This window comes from Ursus arctos, unplaced genomic scaffold, assembly GCF_023065955.2.
Source record: "Ursus arctos isolate Adak ecotype North America unplaced genomic scaffold, UrsArc2.0 scaffold_13, whole genome shotgun sequence".
Classification (NCBI taxonomy): Eukaryota; Metazoa; Chordata; class Mammalia; order Carnivora; family Ursidae; genus Ursus; species Ursus arctos.
The window spans coordinates 41,628,134-41,646,216 of record NW_026622797.1 but is presented as its reverse complement, the minus strand read 5'-3'; the positions used below and the strand labels follow the sequence as shown (position 1 = coordinate 41,646,216).

The following is an 18,083-nucleotide window of genomic DNA, read 5'->3' as shown; positions in this document are numbered from 1 at the left end:
GAGATTTATTATGAGTGAAGCCTGGCTTTAATGATTTGTTAAACAAGAAAATAGCATGGGTGGTTGATTATAGGATATGTTTTAAATGGGGCCAGTCTGTGTTAGGTAGGATGAGAAATATGTGGGAGTGCTCATATTTGGGCTACAGCAAGTTAAAAAAAAATCAGAGAGAAGGTATTTGAAAGGACATACTGACTAAATTAACCATGTAAAAACTTTTAAAACAACCACACAAAGTCCTGTATATTCATGGTAAAGGAGGAGTACTGGATGGTCAATAAATTAGAAATTGCATTTTGTTGAAGCAAAATCTGACACTTTGCCCTGATTTCAATACCATAAGCACTTCTCATTCCACAGTTGGAAAAACAGTGTTTTATATCTTGAGATAAAGCAAAAATACAGGTGACGGTTCTGGTTCCCAAATAAAACCTTGACTGTGTCCCATAAATCCATACTCACCCACCACATATACCTGAAGATATGTCATGATCTTTGTGAATAAAATGATTGTGACAAAGTTGCTGTTTTTTCATTATGAATAGTTTTTTTTTTTTTAAAGATTTTATTTATTTATTTGACAGAGATAGAGACAGCCAGCGAGAGAGGGAACACAAGCAGGGGGAGTGGGAGAGGAAGAAGCAGGCTCATAGCGGAGGAGCCTGATGTGGGGCTCGATCACATAATGCCGGGATAATGCCCTGAGCCAAAGGCAGACGCTTAACCGCTGTGCCACCCAGGCGCCCCTCATTATGAATAGTTTAAAGCAAACTTAGCAACCTTAGTAATTCTATGTGGTTTTTCTGTTTAAATACTTGGTGTGTATTCTGAATTGTCCAGCTAGTCCTAAAGTATGACTTGTACCTTGTATCTTTTGCAAGTTTGCCTACCTACCTAATTCTTACTTTTTCCTTTTCCAATGCTTATATCTCTGTATTTTTTTCATAATTTATAAATTTTTGTGTTTCAAGATAAAAATCTTTAGAATCAAGTAATTTTTTTTCAAAGATTTTATTTATTTATTTGACAGAGAGACAGTGAGAGAGGGAACACAAGCAAGGGGAGTGGGAGAGGGAGAAGCAGGCTTCCCGCCAAGCAGGGAGCCCGATGCGAGGCTCGATGCCGGGCTCAATGCGGGAATCAATGCGGGGCTCAATCCCAGGACCCTGGGATCATGACCGAGCCAAAGGCAGATGCTTAACGGCTGAGCCACCCAGGCACCCCTAGAATCAAGTAATTTTTTTAAAGCTGGTTTTGGTTAGAGATATCCCCCCAAGGTGCAAAGAAATCCCCCAAGTTATTTGGCTGCTTGGATTTCTGTGCTTTTAAAATAATATTTAACAAAGGGTACATTTATCTTTTATATTAACATGCCAAAAATTAAATATAGTAATAATTATAAACAGGGTTGGGGGAGTGACAATGTTTTTATAAAAACTATGGTGAATGAATATTTATCAGAAATCTAATAAAATTATCCTGTTGCTGATTTTCTACTTGTCTTCAAATTTCAGGTCGGAATAGGTTTTGGCCTTTATTTTTAAAAAACTGAAATGTAATATGTAAAAAAATAGTTCATTGTGAACATTAGTCTTGAATTTTCAATACTTCATTGGGCAACTCTGAATTTTACATGAAGTTTATGAAGTTAGTAATTAACCAAAGTTACAAAACAAACTGTTAGTAATATTTGTGGTCTTTGGAGGAGCAACAGCTACAGCTCTGGTTCTTTTTCTCCCACTCCTCAATTTATTTTGGAACTGGCTGTATAATAGATAATTTTTGTAGGACTTCAATCACCTTTGTGTATGTGTGGGAGGCTGAATCAATGAGACCCCATCTGTCCCTGCATGCTCCTGTTGAAACATCTGTTTTTGTTTTGAATGCTCATTTCATAAATATTAGTTGTCCCCAACTTAAAAACATTGTGTTCCACCAAGTATTTGTACATTAGCTCTTTGGAACTTTCAGAGTGCTTCTTTCCGTAGAAACAAAGTTTGCAAATGGTGCTTTGGGTTGTAGTCTACTCTACAAAGTTCTAAGACTGTAGGAAAGAATGAAATGTTGGAAAAACACTGTTGCAATGCTAGTAATCAAAGTAGCATTAAATTAGAAAGTGTTTTATTTATCTTGAATGTTGGAGCCTGAGGACAAACATTTATTTGAAAGAAAAGGAGATAGAATGATTATTTCAGAAAGATTCTAAACCTACTTTCAAGGTCAGAAAGTTTATGGAAGTTCTTAGGTACAGTTTTCTTTCATTATGTAAAGCTTTCTTTTGGTTTCAAGTGTATCACTAGAATTACTTTTATGATGTTTTTGTTTTTATTTTGTTTTGACTTAACAAAAGGACTGAAAGAGGTAAGTACAGGGAGAGATTTTTCTGAGTTAAGTGGGCAAAAGTTTGGACGAGAGAGTAATTTATTATAGAGGACATGCATGTCCTTGGCTGTGTGACCATGGGTGATAAGTTACCTGTCTTCTACATCTCTCATTCTTCATTGGTAACATTGCTATGGCTCTTAGATTAGATGATATAACTAATGTGTCTGGCACAATAGACATTTGAGAAATTTAATTCAATTTTTCTCCTTCCCTATTAAAGGAATTAATGTCCAGGGTAGTCAAAGAACAGTGTCTAGAGGACTCTTAAAAGGAAGACTAAGAAAAGCATGAGAAGCAAGAAGGTTAGGATTATGTGGTTCCTCACATGGTTGTCACTTTTCAAGTTCTGTCCTCTATTTAAGTAATATCCATTAGAGGTGTCAGGGAAACAGCCTCAGGTTTGGTAGGCAGTGGGTCCTACAAGTGTCTCCACTCATTATTTAAGTAGGACCAAAAAGTTTGCCAACTAACCAACTTTATAGTTCTATAAGCCTTTAGAAAATGGGAATGATGGCAAAGTCTCTAAGTGAAGAGAACAATATTATTGCTCAGTGCTTGAAGAATCAGGAAACCAAGGATTCAGGGCAAAAAGGCTGGGCAGGGAATGTCAACAATGACCTTTAGGAGCCCTTGTATCTGAAACGTTTGAATTTTATGACTTGAGGCGAGTATATTATTTCAACTGAGTGAAACGAAAGGAAAAAGTTTCTTTCTCTGACCAGAGAAAAATATACAATGTTTCCTTAGTTTTTAATTCATTAGATACATTTTTAAAAGAATAACTTTTTCTTAAAAAATTGTTTCCCTCTTCATTCTCTGTCCCATAAAAGATCATACACTTATCCAGAAAAACCAAATAAACTCAGAAAAGTTATAAGACATTATTCTGCCCAACTGAAAATTTTTTCATGAAATAAAATGAAATGAAACCACATGTGCCTGTTCCTGTTTTGGAGGAATGATCTACAACTATGACACGACAGCACTTGGCTTCCCAATTTCATTGCAAAATAATTGTGCTGTTTGCACTACATATTCAGACTTTCATACTGTCTTTCAAGGCAGAACTTTGTCTTAGCCCTGGGTTTCTGTAAACGGATCAGAATTCACCTATGGTCCTTTGTCCACTGAACTTATTTTTCAAATTCACTTGGAACATTCTTCTGCAATATATAGATTCATAACGGGCTAAGGTAAAAGCAGATCTGTGTTGTAGATTGTACCTGAACAAATTGCATCTACTGAATGTGTGACAGGTGGTCTATTTGTTTAGTACAATTAATACTGGTCTCGACTGTGGGAATGAGAGGGACATGTTGAAATTAACACAGGAAAAGTGAAGGGAAGAATTCCAAACCAGTGACCCATATATCTGTTAGACTTAATGGTCCGAAACTGGCAGATAAGGTTTCTACAAATTACTAAGCTTAAAATGTGTTGAGTTTGAGATACTTAATCTGGCTCTTAGAGTATAAAAATACTTTTTGAACACCCACTGAGATTGTTAGTTTTTCCAGTTTCTCCCAAATATTAAATGGGTATAATGTTTTCCACTATTATGATACTATCATAGCTTGAACAGTAATGAATAAGAAATGAAATATCAGGTGCCTAAACTTTTCATCTATTTTATATTCTTTATTTTTTCCAGTTTCAACAAATATCAATTTATAGGTAATCTCGTTTCACTTAGAACCTCATCCAGTGCCTTCCCCCACCCCACTTCAAATATTTCAAAGCCATTTATACTTGACCAATTCACTCATATTTCTTAAAAATTTAATGATTATCATCAAACCAAAGATTAACTCCATAAAATAAAAAGTCCAGTTTGTTCATTTTAAATCAAGATCTTTCAATATATTCCATGTGGTTGCTCTTTTTCTTAATTTCTTTAAGTCTTTAAACGTACCTTACTTTGAAGGCAGAGCCTGTACTTTTTTGATGGATTGAACGTGTAGTGTGTAAGAGAAATCAAGGTTGAACGTTGTCTTTTGCCCGAGAAATCTGAAGGTTGGAGTTTCCATCAAGTGAGATGGGGAAAACCGCAGGAAGCAGATCAAGGGAAGAGGAAACCTGCTAAGTTATCTAGCATGGTAACATATTTAAAATGTGACACATGGGGCAACTAATATTTGATAAAGCAGGAAAAAACATCCGGTGGGAAAAAGACAGTCTCTTCAATAAATGGTGCTGGGAAAATTGGACAGCTACATGCAAAAGAATGAAACTTGACCACTATCTCACACCATACACAAAAATAAACTCCAAATGGATGAAAGACCTCGATGTGAGACAGGAATCCATCAAAATTCTAGAGGAGAACATAGGCAGCAACCTCTACGACATCGGCCAAAGCAACCTTTTTCATGATACATCCCCAAAGGCAAGAGAAACAAAAGATAAAATGAATTTATGGGACTTCATCAAGATTAAAAGTTTCTGCACAGCCAAGGAAACAGTCAGAAAAACTAAGAGGCAGCCCACGGAATGGGAGAATATATTTGCAAATGACACTACAGATAAAGGACTGGTATCCAAGATCTACAAAGAACTTCTCAAACTCAATACACGAGAAACAAATAAACAAATCAAAAAATGGGCAGAAGATATGAACAGACACTTTTCCATTGAAGACATACAAATGGCTAACAGACACATGAAAAAATGTTCAAAATCATTAGCCACCAAGGAAATTCAAATCAAAACCACACTGAGATACCACCTTACGCCAGTTAGAATGGCAAAAATAGACAAGGCAAGAAACAACAATTGTTGGAGAGGATGTGGAGAAAGGGGATCCCTCCTACATTGTTGGTGGGAATGCAAGTTGGTACAGCCACTCTGGAAAATAGTGTGGAGGTCCCTTAAAAAGTTAAAAATTGAGCTACCCTATGATCCAGCCATTGCACTACTGGGTGTTTACCCCAAAGATACAGACGTAGTAAAGAGAAGGGCCATATGCACCCCAATGTTCATAGCAGCAATGTCCACAATAGCTAAATCGTGGAAGGAGCCGAGATGCCCTTCAACAGATGACTGGATTAAGAAGTTGTGGTCCATATATACAATGGAATATTAGTCAGCTATCAGAAAGAACGAGTTCTCAACATTTGCTACAACATGGATGGCACTGGAGGAGATAATGCTAAGTGAAATAAGTCAAGCAGAGAAAGACAACTATCATATGATTTCTCTCATCTATGGAACATAAAAACTAGAAAGATCGGTAGGAGAAGAAAGGGATAAAGAAAGGGGGGGTAATCAGAAGGGGGAATGAAACATGAGAGACTATGGACTATGAGAAACAAACTGAGGGCCTCAGAGGGGAGGGGGGGGTGGGGGAATGGGAGAGACCGGTGATGGGTAGTAAGGAGGGCACGTATTGCATGGTGCACTGGGTGTTATACACAACTAATGAATCATCGAGCCTTACATCAGAAACCGGGGATGTACTGTATGGTGACTAACATAATATAATAAAAAATCATTAAAAAAAATAAATAAAATGTGACACATGGAATTAGGAGATTATGGAAAGGTTATCGGTTTCTCAAAACATCAAGGGCTTGCTTATGGGAATAAATGGCTGAGGTAGGGTAGAGAGTAAGATTGAGAGGATCCTGGACATAACCACCATGTTTATCCTGAACACAAATTGAACTTATTAAGTCATCAATTTGTTCCACTCCTCAGCTCCTTTTTCACAAAAAGTTACTGGTATCCAGACAAGTGACGCAAGCACACTGACCTCACAAATATTCAAATCCATGCCTCTGTAAACTTAGACACCTTCAGGACCGCCCCCAAAAGTTCTACATCCAATGGTGAACAGCCACATGGTGTGGCCTGTTGCTGGTACCATATTCCTCTTGCTGACATACCCTTAATATCCTTGAAGAAATCAAATTGAAACCACTTTTCCATGAAATTTTACTAGAAAAAACTCCTGTTCTATTCTTTCTGTTACTGTTCTTGGCACACTACAATTTACTTCTGAATGGTTTACTTGCCAAATAGTTGGAAAGAATATTGGTTTAAGAAAAAGCCCCAAATCAATACAGCTGTTATTGCATCTTTAAAATATCACAAATAAGTCTGAAAAATCATCTGGCATCTTGCTGTTTCCATAGCTGGACAACTTAGATCTTATTCCTCAGCCTGCTGAACTGCTCCTTTTTCAGAAACGTAGGCACCATCCCCAGAATTTTCTGGTATCCTTGTTTTTACCTGTTGTGGCTTGCTGAATCAAAGCAGCTGAGTTTGACTCAAGTTCAATGTCATTTTCTTCAAACATTAACTCATCTTTCTGGGCTTGAGATACTGAACAAGCAACACCTGGCCTCATCCGAACCCTGTGGATGTATTTTTCACCCAAGAAAATTTGGATTTCAACAAGAGAACCATTCTCCTGAATAACAACATTGATGGGGAAGTGAGCACACACAAACATCATCTTGTAATGGAAACCCAGTGTAACACCCTTGCCCATGTTCTGTATATGACTACAGATAGTGCGAACAGTAGTCAGTTCTTTTCTATTTCTCACCGTTTGTCAACTTGGAGCCTCTTCTTCATCTTTCCAAGGAGACTGAGTTCTACATTGATGTGACTGAAGTCCCTTTGCAGAGTTCCTCTGAGGCCTTTCACGATAACAGTGCGTCCCTTCAGAGTGACGTCAACATTTTCTGGAATGTCAACAGTCTAATTGCTGAGAATGGTCTTTATTCTCACAGTAGATGTGACAAAGAGAGCCTATTTTATATTCTTAATATTGAAATCCACATATATCTCTATCAAGAATTTAATTTCAATATTTTCAAAAGTAAGTAGCCATTATCAGGAATTTAGTTTACTTAAGTAATCCTAGAGCTGATTTCTTTTATTCCATAGATATTAATAAGGTAGAATAAATTACTGTAAGAAGAAAGTTAGGAAATGTAAATTTGTGAAATTTTTCAATTAACTAATAGGCTATATATAATGTTCCATTAAGTACATTTTATTAAGTGTATGTAGCATCATCATTTCCCTCTCCTTGAAAAAGTGTTTTAAATTTACACACACGGCTGGTGGGAATGTAAAATGGTGCAGCTGCTTTGGAAAATAGCCTGGCAGTTTTTTAAAAGGGTAAATATAGAGTTACCAAACGAACCAGCAATTCCAGGCTAAGTACATACCCAAGAGAAATGAAAATATCTGTACATAAAAATCTGTCCATGACTGTTCATAATAGCACTATTCATAATATATAGCAGCATTATTTATAATAGCCAAGGGTGGAAACAACATAAATGTCTATCAACTGATAAAATATGGTATATCCATACAATGAAATATGATTTAGCAATAAAAAGGAATGAAATACTGACACAAATTGCAACATGGAAGAACCTTGAAAACTTTATGCTAAGTTAAAGACTGCAGTCGCAGAAGACCACATATGCTATGGTTCCATTTATAGAAATGTCTAGAATAGGTAATCTATAGGGACAGAAAGTAAATTAGTGATTGTCTTGAGTTGGGGTCCTGGGGGAGTGAAAGGTCACCACTAAAGGGTACAAGATTTCTTTTGGGGGATGATAAAAATGTTCAGTTGAATGGCTCTGTGAATATGTTAAAAGACATTGCGCTGTACACTCTAAATGGGTGATTTTTATGATATTTGAATTATACTTGAATAAAGCTGTTACAAAAAGAATGTTTTCCTTTCAGAACTAGTTTACAAAAAATCTTTCTCAAGAACCATGGAATGCCTTAAGCAATAAATAAATAAATAACTACACAAATGAAGTTGACATCATACTAAATAGAATTATTAAATATTTAAGCTTGAAAAGTAGTAAGTAGAGAGTATACTTTATAAAGTCAAGAAACATTTTCAAGACCACAGAGGAAAACACTAGAATTTCTCAGCTTGAGAAATACATACTTTTACTGAGTAGTCAAACCAAGTGAATGTTTTTAAGTTATGAATCACTTCTATACTCCACACTCTTTCCTATTAAGTAAAACATAGACAAGTAATAGCATTCATATTTTTTGATGTGTGGAAAATTACTATTAACTGTACCTCATAGCACTGTAGTGAACAAAACGTTTCCAGGAGACGTTAACTTTCTCAGAGTAGGCAGCTTAAACTAAGCAAAATGATACAGGGGCAATAGAGCTAGATTAAGAATCAGAAGACCTATTTTTAAAACTAGCTCTCATTTTTGTGGATTATTTAAACATTTAGCCTCAATTTCTTCTGTAAAATCATGGGGACTCCTAATCGAAAGGGTTGTTGTGAAGATCAAATTATATATTGTATGCATATCAGAAAATGCTCTGTAACTATAAGGTATTATAGCAACTATTAATAATCAATAATATTAATTATGATGTCACGTTAGTTAAATATTTGTTATGATTAATTCAATATTACATTACATTAATTAAATTCAATAAAATATTATGTGTATTAAATAGTATTAATTATTAATATAATAGTGTTATTTATTAATATTAGTTAATTATTATTAAGTACTTAGAGAACCTACTATCAGAATTCTAATACAATAATCACTGGAAGACCAGAGAGATAGAATTTGTATCTATTCTATCTACCTACCCATCATCACCAATATCTTTAAATGAAAAATATTTTGAAGAATTGATTATTCTATTTTGTAAAGAAATTATGGATATTTAATAGGACATATCAAATTCATAGCAGAATCTATATATGACTCCTCTATGTTCAGCTAATCCTACTAAAATAAAAACCATTATCCTGCATGTCTTCAAGAAATAATAAAAACCAGGATATCTTGAGAAATTTTCTATTTTTCTCCTTTCTTATAGTATTCATACTCCCATTAAACTTACATTTTTCCCTCTTAAATTGATTTTGCCTTTTGTATTTCTACAATTTTATATTCTTATCACAAATGTAATCCATATTTACTATAGAAAATTTAGGAGACATGAACCAACAAAAAGAAGAAAACTTAAAAATTCTTATAATTACAGTGTGTTTGGCATATCTCATAAGGCAGCCGAGTTGCGCTCTCTTTCAGTACAAATAAACATTTTTTTTTTTTCTGGTTTGCCTCCCTTCTCCTCTGTCCTGCCTTTATAAACTTTATTTGTGGTGAGTAATATCTCTCTTTCCCACTTGACCTTGAAGGCAGATGTGTAATGCTTTTGTTAAAGCTCTGAATTTTCTCGTTTAAAAACATGGAAACAAAGAGGAAATGGAAGAGGTTTTATCATTGATTTTCTCTTTCTAGTCATTACAGTTTTCTGTTTATGCTGACCACTTATTTCTTTACCTTCTTTTGATGCCAAATCATTAAAATGTGGTAACTTTTATTTTGGTACGGAGACATATTTTCGTAAAAATTTGGGGAAAAAATGAAGGAAAAAAGAAACCAATTCTTCCCTCCTTATAGATAATCATATTTAATATACTTCATATCTTCCTTGTCATTAAAAAACATACACATGAAGGCAAAAAAATTTTAAACACATAAATGTAAAACAGCTAAACATTCCAGGTGCGATTTCTTTTTCAAGCTACAGAAATTTGGCACGTGGAAGGAATTATCTGAACTAGTCGAAGAGGACTTTTCTCAGCATTGGCTGTTCTACCCTGCCTCTTCCACTCTTCTTCATGGATTCAAATTATCCAGACCCTGCTTGGTTGATTAAAAGATGTAGCTACTTTTCTGTTTTGGTTATGATTTGCTTTCCTCTTTGTTTGGAAGTTTTTAGTTCAATTTAAAACAGGGTTGTGAGTTTTTGTTTTGTTTCGTTTTCAGGTTTTGATTTGTTTTGTTTTTTGGCTGTTGTTGTTTTGTCTTACCCCTCACATGCTATCTACAGTTAAAAGAAACTGGCTTATTGGTTCTTTCCACCACTCAAAGTAGACTTTGTTATTAATTTCCTTCTTCAGTGTTACTGCTCTTTCTGAAAACTAAAGATGCACTGCTGGGCACTGCTCTCCAACAGCCTTTCAAGACATTTTGGTGACCAATCTTAAGTAAAGACAGAATCCTTTATCATTTCATAAGTGCCTCCCTGTTTTATGCATTACCTGCAGCAAATAAGGGACTTGGAAATTTGAAATGCAAATATAAAATTGCAGCAGCTTTCAGATCTAGTTCAGGAGAAACTGAACACAGAAACAATGTGTTGAAATTGGGATACAAAGTAAATGGAACTCATTATTATTATTTATTCTCGTTTCCTTCATTTAGTACAGGAAGAAGTGATGATGTAAAATTGTTTTTGAAATATGTGTGTGGTTTGTGTGTGTGAGTGTGCATCTGCGTGTCTGTGTATCTCAAAGATGCTTAGGCCAAAACTTCATTTCTAGGTCCTAAACTAATTACATTCTTTTTTTAAAAAGATTTTATTTATTTATTTGAGAGAGAGAGAGAACGAGTGGGGGGCAGAGGCAGAGGGAGAAGCAGGCTCCCTGCTGAGCAGGGAGCCCAGTGCGGGGACTTGATCCCAGGACCGTGGGATTATGATCTGAGCCGAAGGCAGACGCTTAACCGACTGAGCCACCCAGGCGCCCCTACACCATTCTTCTTTAAAAAGATAATTTTTTCCTTTGTCCTTTGCCCCCCAACCTGCTTAGATTCTGTGATTCATAATTTCAATAAATATTTTGCCAATATCCTAAACCTTTTGTCCCTCTGTCCTTTTGTTACATTTCTCTGGCAAAAGCCTCAATCCCTGGGGAACACAAACATCTACTTTTTCAGGGCCTGTGCCCCAGCTGCCAGGCCTTGGTAGAAAAAGTACAGTATGGTGGACTGATGGCACCAGGATCTGTGTCCAACGTCAAGGGGGCCTCAAGACTGCCCTCTGAGCCTCTGCATCTATTTGGTCAATTTACTCTCCCACCCTACATGACCCTTTCAGACCTTCTCCATTTTATTCTACTCTCTCTAGCCCAACAATTCCCAACCAGGGGTGATTTTGCCCCCAATCCCAGCCCCTAGGGGACCTCTGGCAATGTGTGAAGACAGTTTTGACTGTCACAGCTGGCAGGACAGGGGTGGGGTACTGCTGCTCAATATACAATAATACACAGGAAAGACCTGTATCATACAGAATTGTCTGGTCCAAAATGTCAACAATGTGGAGGCTGAAAAACTCAACTCGAGCACCTTCATGCTCAGCAGATGCTATTCTTCCTTTACAGAGAAAATAGCAGCCAACTTTTGAGAACTCCCTCATCTTTTCTATTTCAAACACAAAATATACATTTCTGCACAGGGTCTCCCTTCTCATTACGACACAGGGACTATTTCCTCCTGGCTGAGACTAACCCACCACCTGTGCTTTGGACTTCAAAGCCTCCCACTTTCTCCATAACATTATACTATTTATTATTCGTTTTCTCTTGTGTGTATTTGATCTTGCCTTCTACATTCTTCCTTTTTGATTTTAAACACAATGAAGTTTCTTCAACTAAACAGACCCAAAATACCCCACAGAAAATGAAACACCCCCTCCCTTCAGGTACTATCCTGTCCTTCTCTCTCTTTGCAGCCACATTTCTTCAAGGAGTTGTTAATGACACCAGCTGTCTACAATTCCTCACCTCCCACTCATTGCTCAACCTACTCCAGTCTGGCTTCTAGCCTCATCACTCCATGAAAACAAGCTCTAAGGAAGGTCACCAATGTCCTCCACATCATAATTCCTGAGATAATTTTAAATTTTCATTTGACTTCACCTCTCAGTAGCATTCACCAGTATTTATCATTCACTGCTTTTAAAACATTCTTCCCTTGATTTCTGTGATGCAACAATCTCTTGGTTTTCCACATCTCTGATCAATTCTTTTGTTTCTTGCTTATTCATCTTCTTCTTGACCTTTACAGGTAGGCATGTCCTTAAGGCTCGGTGCTGGAACTTCACTTGTCTTTTTAATCTTCACTGTCTTCCTAACACATGTCATTCAGAATCCTTGCTTAATTTAACATACATATGCAAGATATATTTTTTAAATATTTTATTTATTTGAGAGAGAGTGCATACGCGAGCACATGAGTTAGAGAGAGAGAGAGCATGAGCAGGGTTGAGGGGAAGGGCAGAGGGAAAGAGAGAAGCAGGCCCTCTGCTGAGCAGGGAGTCTGACTCGGGGCTTGATACTGGGACCCTGAGATCATGACCTGAGCCAAAGGCAGACACTTAACTGACCGAGCCACTCAGGCACCCCAATATATAAGGTATTTTCAAATTAATACTTTTGGTCCAGGCCTCTCACAGTTTTAGATCTGTAGATCTAGTTACCTGCTTCTTTTTTCATATGTCTCAAAACATTTCGATCTCAACATATCTCTAATTGACATCTACCTCTTTTCTTAGACTCCCCTCCTTCTAACATTGCCTTTCCAGTTTTGGTGAAATTCCTCAGTCCTGAGAAGGGGAGATTCTCAACCTCCCACTACCGAGTCTAGAAGAGCCTGGTCCTCATCCTCTCCAATGTCAAGGCAGCCAGTTCGCAGCACCTGATCAAGGCTTTTCCTATTGCTTCTTTGCATCTCGAGTAACTGATTGAAAGGCAAAGATTTTTTTTATTTATTGCAAGCATTTATTCCAAGCTTAGAGGGTAATAATGGTATTTTGCTGCAGTGGTTTTTGTGTTATGGCCAAAATATTCCTCCTAAAAGATGTTTATGATCCTCTGTGGTTCTGGGAACTACAGAATGACCTCAGTTTTTGATGATTTCCCAAGCCTGACCAGTCAGAAAAGTAGGGATTGCTTTAGAAGACAAGGGTACTTATTTGGGAGGGCTCTTTCCCTATGCCTTCATCCAAATTCTTTTGGTACCACCTGTTCACAATCTTACTTTCATGTGAGAACTAGATGGACATTAAACTGTGACAACCCCAAAAGAATTCATCCTGGGCATGATGAAAGTCTGATTTTGGCCGAGGTTTTGCCAGAGATGAAAGATTCTTTCAGTCAGAACTAGAACAGTCACTTCCAGAATAGTCACCAGATGTTCCCAGGTTTTAGTTCATACCATAAGCCAAACATTTAGGGATTTAAACTTAATTATCTCTTTTTTAAAGATTCTAATGCTATTAAAAACACTAACTTCTACCCATAGTCACTGACCTGGTCAAATCCTTCACTGGTGATGGCAACAATGTCCCCCAGATTTTATCCCTATTGGGTACCTGAGTGCAGGTGACCAAAGATGATAATTTAATTACTTTTTGGTCATTATATACCAGGAACTTCCAGATTATCTTCCTATAACATCAAGGAGGCTCTCATGCTTTTCTGTAACACCCTACTTCCTGGTTCTAAATTCTTTGATTTTATAAGATGCTTTTGATTGCAAATAACAGAAAGCATTTCTGGTCTCCTTCAGCCAACAATAAAAGGAGAAGGGAGGGATTTATTAGAAGGATACATAGAGTTTATGGAATCAACATGTGACTATTACTCCCTTAAATGAGGTGGTTATGCTGCTAGAGGGAATTAGAATTATTTGCAGACTTGTATTCAGAGTTAGAACACAGAAAGCCCCAGGACACCAATTATAAAAGTGAAATCTGGAAAGAGAAGGCTTAGACATCAAAATATTGGAGGACTTTACGAATTCACATCGGCAGTAATTTGGAGAGCATATATAATAATAGAATTTTAGTGTATGTGACCAAAGATGGAGAAACAATTTTAGATTAGGCTGAATATAATTATTGATATGAGTTCAGTTTTAGGAGATTCCTAATTCCTGATACAATGTGATGGAAAGAAGTTGGCCTGGGTAACACTAAACTAGACTTACAAATGAACTTGAGATGTTGGAAATGTCTAATATAATGTAGAGAAAATAATTCAAATAATTGGGAGACTGGAATACTGGATTTATCATTGGTGTCCTGATCACCTGTCCATTAAATACATTCCTCAAGCAGTCCTAGAAGACATTCCATTTACTAGGGTTTTGAGACATCTGCTGTGATTGAAGCTCTGGCATATTACAAAAGGGGTGTTAGTGGTTGTTCTTTAGAGGCTATGGGAGAAGCTAAAATAGAACTGGGTTTCCTGATTTCAGTAAGAACAGTGAGTCCCTAAGATGGTAGAAGCCAGATAGGTCACTCATCACTGGGGGAATGCTGGGCCTGTTACTATAATGTCAGCAAGGTATGAAATGGGGGTGACTATAGGCTTCTTTGCCAATTGACTAATTGATCACAGAATCCTTGGAGTTCAAATAGAAGAATAGTCCCTTAAGATCACATTTTATTTCTCAGCCAAAAACCACTGATCTGGTGAAGAGTTCTTTTCTCTATACTCTACACTAGAGTATATATGGCTTATCAATGATGGTTAATCCTAGAATTTAGCTTTCAGGGTAAAGAATATATATCACAATGAAACTAGAGGAGGAAGAGACATTACCTGAAACTCATAGACTTGTAACTGGGTAGAATAATGAGAGATGCGGGATTATCTTCATTTGGAAAAGAAGTGTGTTTTGTGGCGTAAGTAACACCTACATTATGTTAGGAGGAACAGTATTTTGGGAAGTGTAATTTTGGGAAGAAGTATATGAGTGAATGTTGGTCTGCCAAAGGTGTGGACCATTGTGTATGTTTTTTATTTTATTTCTGACTCTCTAACATTTTACCACATTCCTATTGGGGCAGTCCTTAGTAATACAGTTTTGGAAAAAATAAGTGCCCCACCTCGCACTAATAACATTGAAGATGTCAGTTCCTCTCTTTCCCTGCTCTTGGAAGACAAACCTTAGGCATATGAGTTAGTGATTTATTTTTTTTATTTTTTTAAAGATTTTATTTATTTATTTGACAGAGATAGAGACAGCCAGTGAGAGAGGGAACACAAGCAGGGGGAGCGGGAGAGGAAGAAGCAGGCTCCTAGCTGAAGAGCCTGATGTGGGGCTCGATCCCATAACTCCGGGATCACGCCCTGAGCCGAAGGCAGGCACTTAACTGCTGTGCCACCCAGGCGCCCCGACTTAGTGATTTAGACACTGCTACCTGGGAATGTAAATTTGAAAATGGAGCACATAAATGAAGATAGGATGAGGATTCATGTTTGGTTATGGTGGCATGATTCTTGCAATGTCAGGGGTATTCTGGCCAGATGATTCTTGTCAAAAGACTCTTCTTATTACCACTGATTCCTAGACTTCTGGACCTGGTTTGATTCCTGTCTGGTTTCCGGGTCTCATGCTCCAGCAGCCTTTGATTTGGTGAGTTCATGACAGCATTTCTTCTCCATTTCTTTGCACTGAGATAGTCAGAGTTCACTTATATAACTTCCATATGTTAGTTGTATCTTAATAGATACAGAACTTAAATGCTCAGTGAATGGCAACATCATTTATCCAGTTGAACAAGTAAAAAATCCAGGGTACATGCTTGACAATCCCTCTCTCACCACCCCACATCTAATCCACCACTAAATTTTACTGATTTTCCTTCCCAAATATCCCTTAAGCTTTATCACCATCAACATCAACACCCTAGCGTAAGCCACCATTATATCTCACTGGGACTATACCAACCTATTTGGTCTCCCTGAACTTTTCCCCTTCTCTAACCCATTCTTTTCTAACTGTAAAATCTGATCACGTGGGGAGCCTGGGGAGCCTGCCCAGCTAAATCCTCTTTCTTTTAGTCCCTGGGAATGTACCTTGATGCTTCCTACCTCCAGGCCTCTGCATATGCTGTTCCCACCCTCTGGAACTCTCTTCTTCTTCTTTTTTTTTTTTTTTAAAGATTTTATTTTTATTTATTCGACAGCCAGTGAGAGACAGCCAGTGAGAGAGGGAACACAAGCAGGGGGAGTAGGAGAGGAAGAAGCAGGCTCTTAGCGGAGGAGCCTGATGTGGGGCTCGATCCCAGAACTCTGGGATCACACCCTGAGCTGAAGGCAGACGCTTAACGACTGAGCCACCCAGGCGCCCCTGGAACTCTCTTCTTCCTCTATTCCTTTCACACAGTTAATTCCTACTCATCCTTCACATCTCATCATATCTTCCTTCTTCGTGATTGCTTTCTTAGTCTGCTCAGGATGCTATGACAAAAAACTCCATAGACTGGATGGCTTATACACAGACATTTATCTATCTCTCATAATTCTGGAGACTGGGAAGTCCAAGATCAAGGTGTTGGCTGATTCAGTTCCTGCTGAGGGCCCTCTTCCTAGCTTTCAGACAGTTGAATTTTTGTCGTGTTCTTATATGGTTTTTCCTTGGTGCACATACATGTGGAGGGGAGATCTCTTCCTCTGACCACAAATCCTATTAGATTAGGGCCCCACTCTTAAGACCTCATTTAATCTTAAGTACCTCTAAAAGATCCTATCTCCAAATACAGTCATATTGACTGACTTCAACAAATGAATTTGGGAGACACAATTCAGTCCCTAGCATTCTTCCCCTTGTACCCTAAAATTCATGTCCTTGTTACATGCAAAACATATTTATTCCATCCCAACAGTCCTCAAAGTCTTAACTCATTCCAGCATCAACCCTAAAGTCTAAAGTCTGAAATCTCACCTAAATATCATCTAAATCAGATATGGGTGAGATGTGAGGTATGATTCATCCTGAGGCAAAATTCCTCTTTCTCGCTGTGAACTTGTGAAACCAGACAAGTTATGTCCTTCCAAAATATGGTGATGGGACAGGCATTGGATAGACATTCTCATTCCAAAAAGGAGAAAAAGAAGGAAAGGATGATGGATCCCAAGCAAGTCCAAAACCTCATAGGGAAAATTCTATTAGATCTTAAATCTCAAGAATAATTCTCTCCAGTTTGATTCCCTATTTTCTGAACCCTAATCAGGGGTCACATCCTCATGTCAGGCAGAGGCCATCTGACTTGTTGAAACTGAGTTAGTGATCCTGATGATCTCTGAATCACCTTAAGGACCATTTTTCTCTTTTCTCAAAGGATAAAACATGCTTACAGCCAAACAGCTCTATGGTTCCCTTCTATAGAATCCAAGAAGTCTGATAGCCTCTCTTCATTCTGTTCCACTTTCTATGCCCCTTTTGATCCAAACTGGCAGTATCTCTGTTGGTATAATCTCATTTGTATTCCTGGTTTCTGCTGAGATGACCAATTAAATCCATGAGCCACATCTATGATCTCTTTATCAAGTGGTTGCTCAGCCATACCCTTAGCATCCTCTTCAGAACTAGCTTTTTTATTCTTTTGCAATATCAGTAGGCTTAGAATGTTTCAAATCTCCAAGTTTTGGTTCCTTTACATTTAACACTTCCTTCTTCATTTCTCTTCTCTTGAATTTTACTAAAGCAGTAAGGAGGACCCAAGCTGCACCTTCAATACTTTGCTTAGAAATCTCCTCCACTAACGTCCAATTTCACTGCTCAAAAGTTCTACCTCTCTCAAAACACTAGAACATAATTCAGCCAAGTTCTTTGCCACTTTATAAGAAGGATCTCCTTTCTTCCAGTTTCCAGTAATCTGTTCCTCATTTCCCTCTGAGACCTCTGCAGTCTGGGTGGAGGAGGGTTTGAGAATCTTCATTTCTCACTTTGAGAATCACTACTATAAGCTATGAAAGTGCTTCTCAAACTTTAAGATGCATGCAAATCCTGGGTCATCTTGCTATGTGTAGATTCTCTTTCTATAGGTCTGGGTGAGGCCTGGGATTTTGCAGTTCTAACTACCGGGCC

General features: G+C 37.5%; 1 pseudogene; it reads right to left on the bottom strand.

The window, feature by feature from the left end:
- Positions 1-6,534: 6,534 nt before the first annotated feature.
- LOC113259663 (60S ribosomal protein L9-like) lies at positions 6,535-12,932 on the bottom strand (annotated as a pseudogene).
- Between the last annotated feature and the right edge of the window lie 5,151 nt (positions 12,933-18,083).